Source organism: Cupressus sempervirens, chromosome 11 (genome assembly GCF_028749045.1).
Source record: "Cupressus sempervirens isolate cs-2001-9-10 chromosome 11, ASM2874904v1, whole genome shotgun sequence".
In the NCBI taxonomy this organism is placed as follows: Eukaryota; Viridiplantae; Streptophyta; class Pinopsida; order Cupressales; family Cupressaceae; genus Cupressus; species Cupressus sempervirens.
In genome coordinates, this window is record NC_143128.1 from 627,358,725 (window position 1) to 627,371,629 (window position 12,905).

Genomic DNA, 12,905 nt, shown 5'->3' on the forward strand with positions numbered 1-12,905 from the left:
GCTTTATGACACTCCTAATATGTAGGACATCTTTAGCATATCTTTTGGTGTCAAACATAGGTCTCAAAACCTTGTACATATCTAGCTTATGCTTTTTCTCAAAAACCTTCATCATATTCTTGGCATCAACCTGGGTATCACAATTGAATGCTCCAACCTTCATAGGGAACTCATATCCTTTCTTCTTCAAAATTCCACTCAAGACATTCACCTACAAAGCTTGTCAAATTATCTCTACCAAGACTATCATATCATCTGGATATCTTCCAAGATTTAGAGGAAATGCATCAAAAGCAGCAAGACGTAGGTAAGAAAAAGATAAGAATTGAATAAAATAATAGCCAATTTGACTAATGGAAACCATGGCTTAAGGCAAGAATCTCCTTTCTAGGCATCCTTGTAGTTCCCTAAAAATTTTCATAGTAAATACGTCATTCAATTTTACATAATCTACATAACTATTATGCAGTTGGAGACACGGATAAAATTCAAAGGATGTGACATCATCGGGGAGGTCGTTTAGGTGTGGAAGACTGGGCCATAATTGCAAAGATGCTAGCATATAAATCAGGAATGAAGACATATAAAATGAATTGTAAAACTTGGTTGCTTGGAGACCATTGGATAGAATTTCACCTACCCCTTACACCCAATCAATGTATTGTGTATCTGAGCATATAATCTAAACCAAAAAGAAGTATTGCTCAACAAAATTTAGGGCTTCTACTTGACCTCTCAATCTATATAGGACAACTAAAATATTGATTACCTTCGATTTGAGGTTGGTTTCGAACAAAGTTTTGGGGATTTTTCTCTTATCACTCCATGGCTTCTAGAACCATGTTCACATGATCTCCTTTCAACAAATCATCTTCTTCACTGAGAATTCTGAAACAACCCTACTGACACTTAGCTCAGAAAACTCCTCTCATTCTAGCATAGGAAGGAAATTCACTACCATTTTCTATCGATTGAAATCAATACAATGTCATCAAGTAGAAACATGTGCTTGGTTTCTAGATTGTAATGGTGAATACATTCATAATGAGTTGTAGGGCTTGAACTACAACTTGGAAATTAACCGCTTCAACCAAACACATCCTCGAAGCTTCTCAATGATAGGATGAATGCATTTAGATTTTACCCTCCTTTGGAAGTCTGCCATATCATGGAAATAGAGGGATGCGTCTATGAAATTTTATAGTTGAGACTTGATCCCAATCAAACCATCAAAACCCATGAACTTAGTGGCCATATCTTATGATTGAGATTTTGAATTGAAAAATGAATAAGACAACTGACACTACAATCACTAGCTTTCAAAAGCTACATGTACTAATAAAATGAGAAATCAATGAAACAAGTTAACTCATTCAACTTCCTATGAGTGTTTATACAAGGACTTCAATTCATCTGTTATACTTTAGAATTCATGCCACACGAGTGAAATTTAAGGAAATACCAATTAAAGAGTAAATACAAAGATTCAATAGACATTTAAAAGACCTTTCACTATTCCATTGGATATAATGATAACTTTCCATTAACACATTATTTACTTTTCCATTCTCCTTTTAGATTCAAAAAGTTTCCCCTAGGGTACTCTGTTGATGAAAATATGCCAAGTGAGATCCTAACCATATCTTTTTTTGGCAATAGTTCATTTCATTCCAATATCATCCTGACATATACTAGATTTAGTATGGGGGGCAAATTTTACTTATTGACCTGACTCCTCTACATAGTCAAAAAGTTTCCTGTATGAGTTGGAAACTTGCCAAAGAGGAGGTAAAAAATTTTTTTTTGCCAATGCTTCCTTATTGGTTAAATCTTTGACAACTACATTCTGACTATTAAAGATTTTTAGTTAAGGTGCATGGATCCACTTGGATTTCACTTAGCATATTGTATTTCACTTTTATCTATATTGTAAAAAATTGTCTTCATAGGTTGGAAACCTACCAAAGAGAAGATGAACTGAGGGTTTCCACCAAGGCTTAGTACTTGCATGGTAATGAATACAAATTATGTTTAGGAGTTTGATCCCAGATTCTAACATCAATTTTCCTCCAAATTTGTGCCCTTTGAATTTTTTTAAGCTAGATACGTCTCCAAGTGAGCCTTCATGGAAAATTGACTTCATGGGTTGAAAACCCACCATGGAGAAGGCAACATGGGATTTTTTGCCAATGCTTATTTTATCAATCACTGATATGTCATGATCTAGTGCTATGAAGACATGTGAATTCGAGAGAACTTTCAAGAGCATGGGAACAAAACTAGTGAGCATGCTTCATCTGCAATGAGTGAAAATTGATCTCTATTAGATTGGGTACTAAACCTACCCGACAAATTACAAGACAACAAAAACCCTGCATGGCTTGTAGATAGAGAAGGCATATTGGGGAAATCCAATAAAGACTACCTAGCCTTTAGGAATCCAAACCTAGAATCAAATATTCATGGAATAAAATGAACTTCATCTAAACACACATAACTCACTTTTGCCAATAGATTAGAAAATAAAAGTGGGGCAACAATACCTTACAGTTTAGAAAATACATTCAATTTCCTATAGATGCTATTTGACAACATTTCAATATAGACTTCATAGTAGTTCCAAAATGCACATCAAGTTAACATAATTATGATTTACTAATTTCACACTACCACTTAAGGTCATAGTTTGGTATATCATGATCCTACACATACCCAATGTATAAAAGGAATTGATGTTTAACATGGCATAGAAAAAATTGATTCCAAAAGAATATTGAAGTGGAAGGAAACATAATGTTTCTTGTATGTCAGTATTTGGAAATATTACATCTACAGATGTACTAGATGAATTGATAGGAAAATTAGACAATGAATGAGAAAAATGCATTTTTTTAAATATAATGATGAATCAAAGGCTTACATGTTGTATAATCCAATTACAAAAAGTTTATAATCAATGCAGATATGTCATTTTAAGAAGAGGAATTATGGGATGTAAGTGTAGAAAAAATAGTCAACATATACCAACCATGCCACAAGAGGGAAATGAAGTTTTTATATGAAAAAATAACACTTCTATTATGATTCCTTCCACTGCCATCCAATCTCAATAAAGTGATCCACAAGGGAAACCATCATCAAGTGTAAGGGTATGCTCATATTTGCAAGAAAACACTCCAACTAGTGCACAAAACAATACCATATATAATATGAATCTTTAGTGTAAGACAAGCAACTCTATAGTCCACACATTCTACATCAAGTAACATATCAAATCTTAAATTTGAAAGCTTAGAAAATTTTAAAAACTACATTGGTTCTATAGAAATATCAAGTGACATATCAAATCCTTCATTTCCAAAGCTTAATGGTAACTATTTAAAATTTAATCAACGTTCAAAAATGTATTTATCTCCCACTTAATATGTTGTTGTAATAATAATCTACTAATTTAGTACAATATTTTGGAGATAAGGATGATGATCTATTTGGATTCCCTATGCAATTACTTGCAACCAATCAGAAAATTGGAAGAATTAAGTGGAAAAATGGATGAATCCCAGCTGTAGATTCATATCTAACTATAAGCCACCAAACTCTTCCTAAGGAGATGAAACCCAAAACTCTTCATAATGAGTGTGTAAGGTATTGAAGGAGCAAAAAGGATAGTTTGCATGCACAAACAAATCATTCACGGTGACTTAGTAGATATGAAATGAAACCACTTTGTAGAATTAGTTAGAGAAGAATAGAGGATAGAGAAAAGGATACAACATTGAGACATCTAATTGAGAAGGATCAAGAAGATATTGTATAGAGGTGATCTATTATCAAGCAAGCAAGTGCCAATTGTAGGATCTATGCTGAGACATTGTAATAGGTAATTTTAGTCAAATCTCTTAATAGAGTAGTCCTAACAGGCTGTATGAAATCATTTAACATGGTTCTTACTTATTTGTAAGTTAAAATCCTCTCACAAGGTATTTTCTAGTACTCTAAGCACTCTATTTTCTATTCCTTATGTCTATATTAGAATCAACGAGGCTAATTTTAACCTCAGGGGTGGGGGCTTTGTTGCTTTTTTTATGGCTAGGGCTAGGGCCAAGGTCTAGAGAAACTTGGGGAGTAACAATAGCTAGCAGGTTGACTAGAAGCAACAGGTTTAGGGCAAGGTGATGAATATACAATTTATTGATGAAACCCTAGTGGATGAGTTAAAAGGATTTTCTCTCCTCCTTTTTTCTAGTCTTCAATATACTATCTTCCATTCAATTCAACAAAAGGAATGAAATAGAAATTTGATCTAGATTTTTGAAATGATTGAGAATGGGGAAATGGTAAAAATAAAGTACTTGAAACCAATCCTTGAGGGCAATGTATCTCATAATAGCATAGAAGGTAATGTCCCTAGGCTTAGGAAGATTTTCCCTAGAAAACCCACCACATGTTCAAATTGGTTCCTCATTAAACTTGAAGAACTTCCACCGACTAGTTTCATCACTCGTGTGTGCTTGCTTGTGCCAATTCTTGCCTCTCATGGGAAACCTACCAATCTTAGCTATAACTTCTTCAGTGATTTCAAAATTCATCCCATTGATGGTCACTTTCCTATCATTCCATGAGTTTAAGTATGACATCAAGATTTTCTCCTCATGTTTTATCATCCCTTTCATAAAAGATAATAAGCCACCCTCCCTAAGATAAACAAATGTTGCTTCACTCTTGTAGATACAAGCCTCCAATCCCATAGGTTCAATAGGATCACCAGTGCCCATACCACTACCCAAATCAACCACCAACTCTTCTAAATTTTCTGACATTGCCTTGTTGTAGGTAAGGCAGTCTCCACAAGTTAAATAAAATATACCCAAGATTAAAATGTAAAGGTAGTGTAAAACAATCATAAGGCCACAAGGTTTCCCAAAGCCCAAAAAACCTCTCTCCATGGCATGTATTAATAGTCCCTTTCCTTTAGTAATCACTCGATGTTAGTTGTAGTTGGAGTGGGGTATGAATGAAGTGTCTTTATTATATATTTTTGTCAGTTTTTGTATCTAGGAAAATCGAAAACCTTCATCATTTCATGGAAGTAATTATAGCTTGTGGCAAGAGGATCATAAAAGCGTATCCATATACAATCTTGCCAAATGAAAAATTTATGAAAAGAAGCCCACTTTCATTCCTACCCACGCAAATACTTGAAGATGTGCCACTTGGTGTGATGATTCATGCATGACATCCTCCAATTCAATTACCCATGTGACACTATGGCCAAATTTAGCCAAATCATTTTCCATGCCATTGCCTTCATGGTAAATGTGGTCTACATGGATTTCTTGATACCCCTCCATCAACTTAAAATTTTCATCAATTATTGCCTTGATTACCCAACTACTTTGACCTTCTCCTTTAACAACTTTAATAATTAACATCAAATTCTCCTCAATTGCTAAACTATTAATTTCACATTTTCCCATGATTCTCATTCCCCATAGAAGTGCCAAGGCTTCTACTTCATTGTTTGAGCCTCCTTCATAGTTCCTATAATAGGAAACAATCATTTTCCCTATACAATTGTTTAAGACACCCCCAATAGAAGTACTTCCCATCATGGCTGAGCCATCAAAATTAAGTTTAATCCATGTCTTGGGTGGCGGAGGGGGGTAGGGCATGCTGCACTATTCTCCTTTGAGCCAAAGCTTTGGAGTTGTCAAACTGTGCCACCATTGGGCCCAATTCTTAGGTTGAAGCCCACTTCATATCAAGTCTACCTGGGGGGGTGGGGTTTCCACCATCATATCCTACTACATTCCTTTAGGGGTTTGATAACCTGTTGAGCCACCCCTGAACTAGTAGTTTCTTTATCTCTAAATATTTTGTTATTCCTCTCCTTCCAAATTTTCCATGAAACACAAGGAGGAATCATTGTTCATAAATTATTTAGGTATGGGTGGAAACATGGACCATTCTAGTGAAAAAATTGTTGTAGTCCTTCATTAACACACCACTGGACCCCCAATAAGGCAAGTACGTCCCTCCATACCTTTTGAGGCAAAAGGACAATGTATAAGAAGGTGTGAGATAGATTCTAAGTCCTAAAAACATAAGAAAAAATAGTTAGCTAGCTCACATCCTCTCCTTTGGAAGTTATCCATAGTGAGGATAGACCCATGTAAATTCATCCACTAGAAGTTTTTTAATGTTTGGCTAGATCCACGAGTTTCAGACCTTTCTCCAATCTCCTTAGACCACCCCACCCACAAGGCAACAAAGATAAGGCAACTTCATTGTGAAATCACCTGAGGGGATAAGCTTGCAAACCAAGGAGTCTTCCACTGAGATGAGAGGGATCCTATAATTGTGTAGGAGATTTTTTAGTTCCAGGGAAAGGTTCATCCTAGCAAGCTCCTAGTGTTGAACTCTAATTCATTAATGATCCAGATTGATATAGTTTTGAGCTAGAGAACTGTTCACTTCAGTGCAAGTCTCACGCAAAGACAGGAAATTAGTGTGCATGAGTGGGTTATCTTGGAGCCATTGTTCTTCCCAAAAATTAATGGTGTCACCATTCTCTATAATCCAATGACAATCCATCATCAAAATTTTCTAAGTGTGCAACACATTGTTCCAAATTTTAGATCCCTATGAGAGAGCTCAGCTCCGTAGGGCATGATGAAAAGATTCCCCTCAAAGGTACTTGGCCTTCACAATATTTTACAAGATACCCAAAGAATTCATCAATCTTAAACCAATTTTGGTTAGGAGGGCCTTATTAATATGCCCTATCCTTCATGTATTTAAACCTTCAAGAGCCTTAGGATGACAAACTTTTTCCTAGCTTACCAAACCCATCCAAGACCTGTCTTCAGTGTGGACCGTAAGAAATTCCATTATATTTTTTCAACAATGAATCTGAATCTACCAAGAAGTTTTAAAATAGAAAGAAAGTACACCTAGATGCCCTACAAAGAAGCTGGAGTTTCCTTATGCTACTTATAATCTTTCCTCTCCATCTCACCAACTTTCTCTAGAAGTGTTCAATAGGACCATTCCAAAACTAATTGGAAAATTCTTTAATTGTGAGTGGGAGCCCGTGATAAGTGTTCGAAAAAAACACCTCCTGGCATTGTAGAATTCTAGTCACCTTTTCTCTCAAGCTAGAATTAGTGTTGAAGAAATAAACTTTTCTTTTCTAACAATTTATGCATTTCCTATAGACTATAGCATACAAATTCAGGATATCTTTCCACTCCCTAGCTTTATGGACAAAGGAGATTCCAAATAAGAAAGTTGTGGAGGACACAAGGACGTAGGTCTAACACCTTTTATTCTACCAAAATTGGTCATGGACACTAAATTCCTACTTAGAACCTCTATTGTGATGATGAATAGGTAGGGAGATAGGGGGTTACCTTGGTACAAACCTTGGGAAGAAGAAAAAAGTCCGCTAGGAGTCCCATTAGCAAGTGTCGGAAAGGTGACAATATTAACCACATTCTTTCTTTAATTATGATAACATTCTCATTGAATCCAAGTTTAGAAAGGATAGAAAAAATGAATTCCCTTGTAACCTTATCATAAGCTTTGGAAATATCCAATTTAAGAGCCATACCTGGGTTCTTTCTCCTATCTATAGAGTGGATTGTCTCATGTTTGGTTATGATCGCATCAATAATCTACATCCCTGGAACAAAACCATTCTGATAGGGTCCTATAAACTTATCAAGAAGGGAATTGATACTATTAAACATGTAATCTTGGCAAGGATTTTATAAATCATGTTGTAGAGGCTAATAGGTCTAAAGTATTCAAGGAGTCTAGGGTTATCAGTCTTAGGGACAAGAACTATGCAAGTCTCATTAAGATCTGATTGAGTTCCTTGAATAGTTTTCCCATTCTAACAAAGTCTCTAGTGGCATGGATCACATCATACTTAAATATATCCCAAAATTCCTAAAAAAGTTAGGGAAAAACCATCAAGGCTAGGGGCTATAATGATTCATGTTGAACACAAATTTTTTGAATTCCTCATCCTTGACCTTACCAATCATGTCCTCATTCATCTGGTTATTCACCACTGAATAAAATGACCTCAAAATGATATTTTGCAAGTTATTGTTGGCTTTAATAGTAGGAGGGCTGTAGATCTCCTAGAAATAGATATTGGCTTTACCTTCTATCTCCTCCATATCATTAATTTCCTATCCACTATCATACACCAACATGTTTATGGTGTTTCTCTTTTTTCTTCTTGTCGTCGATCTATGGAAAATGGTTGTATTTCAGTCACCCTCCTCCAACCATTGAAGCCTAGATCTTTGTTTCTAGAAAACTTCCTCCCAATTTAAGATGATCTTCCACAAGTTTTGATACTCTCTCTCCTATTGTTTCTCAACACTAGCATTTCTTTAAATGATTTGGTTCTGGAGGGATTCTAACTACTTTTGAGTTGATTTCTTCTCTTTTGAAATGTTCCCAAATGAAGATTTGCTCCATCCTTTCACCTCTTTTTGAATTCTTTTAAGTTTTCTAGCAATATGAAACATAGTTGTTCCTTCAACTGGATCCTTCCACCACCACACAATACAATATTTGAACTTTGTGCGTGAGTTGCACATGATCTTGTACTTGAAGGGCCTCTATCTAGTAGGTTGATTCTACAACCAAGAGAAAACTAGTATAGATTGATATAATATGGTCCTCAGATCCACCTTTAAGGAAGAATGTTGAAGAATGTCCCAACCAGAAGAGATAAGTGCCCTATGATGTCTAACCTAAATCAAAATTTTACCCAATCTATTATTAGACCAAGTGAAAGAAAGATCTTGTACATCAATACCAATCAAGTCATTCCTTCTAAGGAAGCCCTCCAAGTCTTGCATGCTATCAAAAAATCTCCCAATTCTTTCATTTTCTCTTAAAGGTATAGAGGGGTGTTAAAATCCCCCATGCACAAAATTTTTCCTTATCTCATAGTCTCAACCACTTTAGTAACCTCCTCCTAGATAGTCAATCTATAATTTTGAGTGTTGTGAGCATAGAAGTTGAACATATTCCAACTACCAGCTTGGGAGGTGAAACTTATGACCACAAAATTGGTATTAATGTAGGCAATCAATCCCATTGCCTTATCTGGGTTCCATAGTGTGGCAATACCACCATAAGTGCCATTAGCATCACTATACGAAAATTTAGCACATGGCCAAATGTAAGTAGCAACTCTAAAGAAAACCTACTCATTCATTTTTACTTCTTGCAAAAGAATCATGTAAGTATTAAGCTACATGATCTTTTGTTTAATTTCATACAGCTTCCTAGGACTATTCAACCCTCTCACATTCCATGATACCATCTTCATCTTTTATGATGTTGGGTTTCCTTCTAGGTTTTTTGTTTTGCCTATGCTATATCCTTCTATGTTCCCTTTTGATGCATGTTCCTGATCGGTGATCTCTCAACCCTTGTGAATGACCCAACATCTTCCCTATTTTCTCCTCTGTGCTTTTGCTTTGGGACCATCCATTCAGCATCAATACTAAGGAGGTCAAGACTTGGAATCTCAAGGGTGGGGGAAAGTATTTCAACAATACCTGGGAGTGAGAACACCAGGGTTCCTTCTGTGAGTGGTGATTCATTCCCAAGGAATAGGGATGAAATACAAGGATTATCAACCCTATCCACTTCCATCACTTTGTTCATCAACCCTTCACTAGGTTGAGTTAGTTGTAGAGCGAGCGTGTAATAATCTTCCCATCTTTATGGTTAGTTACATCATATGTACCAATTTGAGTAGAAATGGCTTCTTCATCCTACCCACCAACATCCTCCATCATAGGGGTTCTAACCTTCTCACCATATTTTCTAGGGGCTACATTATCCTAAAAGTCTTCCACAAAAGTTTCATTTAGGCTTATCAGTTCCTTAATCTCTTGGCTTTTGGCCTTTCCAGCCATTTCGATTGTTTTTGAACTTTCAGCCACCACCACACCCAATAACGAAAATTTGTCTTTGATTTTCTCACCCTTCAAAAAATCTACAAAAAAATGTCCAAACATGTTACACTTTTGGAAAAAGGGAGTAGCATTCTCATAGACTATCGGTTGTGACCAGGTGACACATTTAGATTTTAGATCAACCACGGTTGGCAAGGGTATGTTCATTCCTACATTGACACAAAACTTAGCAAAGTCTAGTTTAGTCCTCAAGCTACTCATAATATCCATTTTGATGAACTAACCAAAGGAGTTACCTACCCATCTAAACACACACTCATCCTAGAACTGCAAAGGGAGACCAAATAATCTTATCCAAACTGGAGCATATCTTTAGAGGTCACTCTTCAAGTGAAACCATAGTTTCTATTTCACCATTAACAATAGGTGTTTACCAAAGTTCTAGGATCCTACCATGATTAAATCATAATCGTTTTCAATAGTGAAATCAAATAGGAAGAGTGAGCCAACCCTCACAAAGATGGACACAAAAACCAAGAGTTTCCACCTCGTTAAGCACCATTCTCTCGCCATATCTACCATAGGTCATAATGAAACAAACTTAACAACAAGGCATAGTGTAAAACCCAAGGAAATAAAATTAACCATTAAGTTTGATAGTGAAATCAAAAGATCAATGGCCCTTAGAGAGATCATGGGTTTCTCACTAGAGTCCATAGGAAACTTGGACTCAATAATAGCCCCTGACTAGTTTGAAGTAGGGTTGTTGCCACTACAAATGTTAACAGGGGACTGCCGAGGGGTTTAGGGCCCAAACATGCATAATCATTAGGGATAGTGCATTATTATGTCAGGGTAAAATGTTCCTAGTGGAGGTCACAATCATTTTCAGACTTAGTGAGAAAAACTAGTTCCAAATCCGAGCACATAAGAGCCAACTCTAGCAGGGGGCTAAAGGTGGGGTGGGGGGACCACCCTTGACGACTGAGAGGACATGGAACTAGGAAGGAAGCAAAGACCGAGAAGAATTTTTTGTCTTTTTAATAAGAAACTATTATTTTTAATAATAAATAAATATCTATGACTACTCAAATGCTATCTTTTTAGAAACACAAGCACTAGCATAAATGAATTGAATGCAAAAGAATAAAACAAATTGAAATAAGGGAATTAAAAAAATAAATACAAAAGGAACAACCTTCACCTTTACTTCTTTAACTCTTATTTAGACACCATGTGCATGTTTTCCCTACTTTGCAATGGGCTTGTTAGGCATTAGTGATTGTTGATAAGTTTTATTGCCTCTATTTCTCTACTTTCAAAGAAAAACCTAGGAAAAAGCTACCCTCTCTTTATGTTGATTTTCTAGGGTTTTCTCTCACATTGATGCCATTTGTCTTGTAGAGTTGGTGCCCTTCAAAACATTCAGATACTTGTCTCCAAAATATTCCAGGCTTCTTCCACTCGCCCTTATGGTTTTAGCAAATTTCCTGACACATAAAATAAAAAGATTATCAGAAAAAAGGAGGTAGCCAATCATAAGTAAAAATTCAAAAATTCATTTTAATAAAAATATTACTCTCAACCATAGTATAAATGTCTTTTTTTGTCATTTTCTCATATCTAAGGTAACAAAAAAAAGGTAAAATGAGGATCGAAGACTTTAATCCCCACCTTTAGAAAGCAAGGACAAAAAATTTAATTATTTATAATAATGAGAATTTTATTTTCAGCATTAGATGAAATCTATTTTTCCCCAATTTATTACTGTTAGAGTAACAAACTAATTAAATCGTATTTATTTAATTATTAAGTCGCTTATTATCTCTAGTTTACTTAAGATAAAGTTTAGGTATATAATAATTAATTATATAATACCCTAACTCATTGTGGATGTGGGGCCTCATAGCTCTAATACCATGTGAGAAAAAGGTCACAACCTCTTAAAATTTTACTCGGCACCAGACAATGTCGAGTGACAATTTTTCTTGGCATAAGAGGGTGCTATGTGATAGTAGGAGGTGTCGAGTAAGCTAGGCACAAAAGGAAGCCAAGTGACTCAACACTAAGGGAAACTCATCACAGTGCATGCCAAGTGAGCTTGGTTACCACTGTAAGGTGATGCTCAGCAGTAGAGGATGTTGAGTGAGCTCAACAGTAACCGCAAAGATAGAACCCAGTCAAAGGCTAAACCAAGTGAGTAGTATAATAGACTGCCATTAAAACTTAGAGGAAAAAACTTAAAAACTTGCAAGTATGGATATCTTAAATTTAAAACATGTAATGTTAAGTAGAAGGAAGATAACAGTTAGCCAGGTATGCCTACTTGCTTGCTTGCTTTTATTCTCTTCAACAAAACTATTACAAAATCTTGGAGCATTTAGCTTCAACTAGAAAAATCCTAAATAACTTCAAACTTTTAAAACTTTAAACTTTAAACTTACAGGTCTAATGGCTTCATACAACAATTCTTGGAATAATTACTGCTCCACAAGTTGAATCAATATGAACTTACAGAATAACAAAAGGGTCCAACATGTGCTAAAGCTTCCTTCTATCTTCTGAACTCTGTTTTGATCTACTAATAGACTTCCTTCTCTACTTTGTGCTCTTGCACTTCTTTGCTTTACTCTACAACTGGTCCAATCATTCTACTCTATCATGAATCAGATTGATTCCTTTTGTCTCTTGGCAAAAATGTTTTCCCTCTCATTTCAAGTTTGAACTCACCTACCTGCATTCAATGTTTCTGACTATTATTTAAGCCGTCAGGGTGGTATGTGGGTGTTTGGCTCAAGGGGCAACCAACATAAGCATGATATTTGAACAAGGGACACTAGGAGGGCCACTCTTAAACATCACACATAAAGGGTTATGAATTCAAAAGTAGATGATCATGATCTAAAAGCATGAGAGTCTTATTTGCTCTAGGCTGATGGCCCTACAAAATCA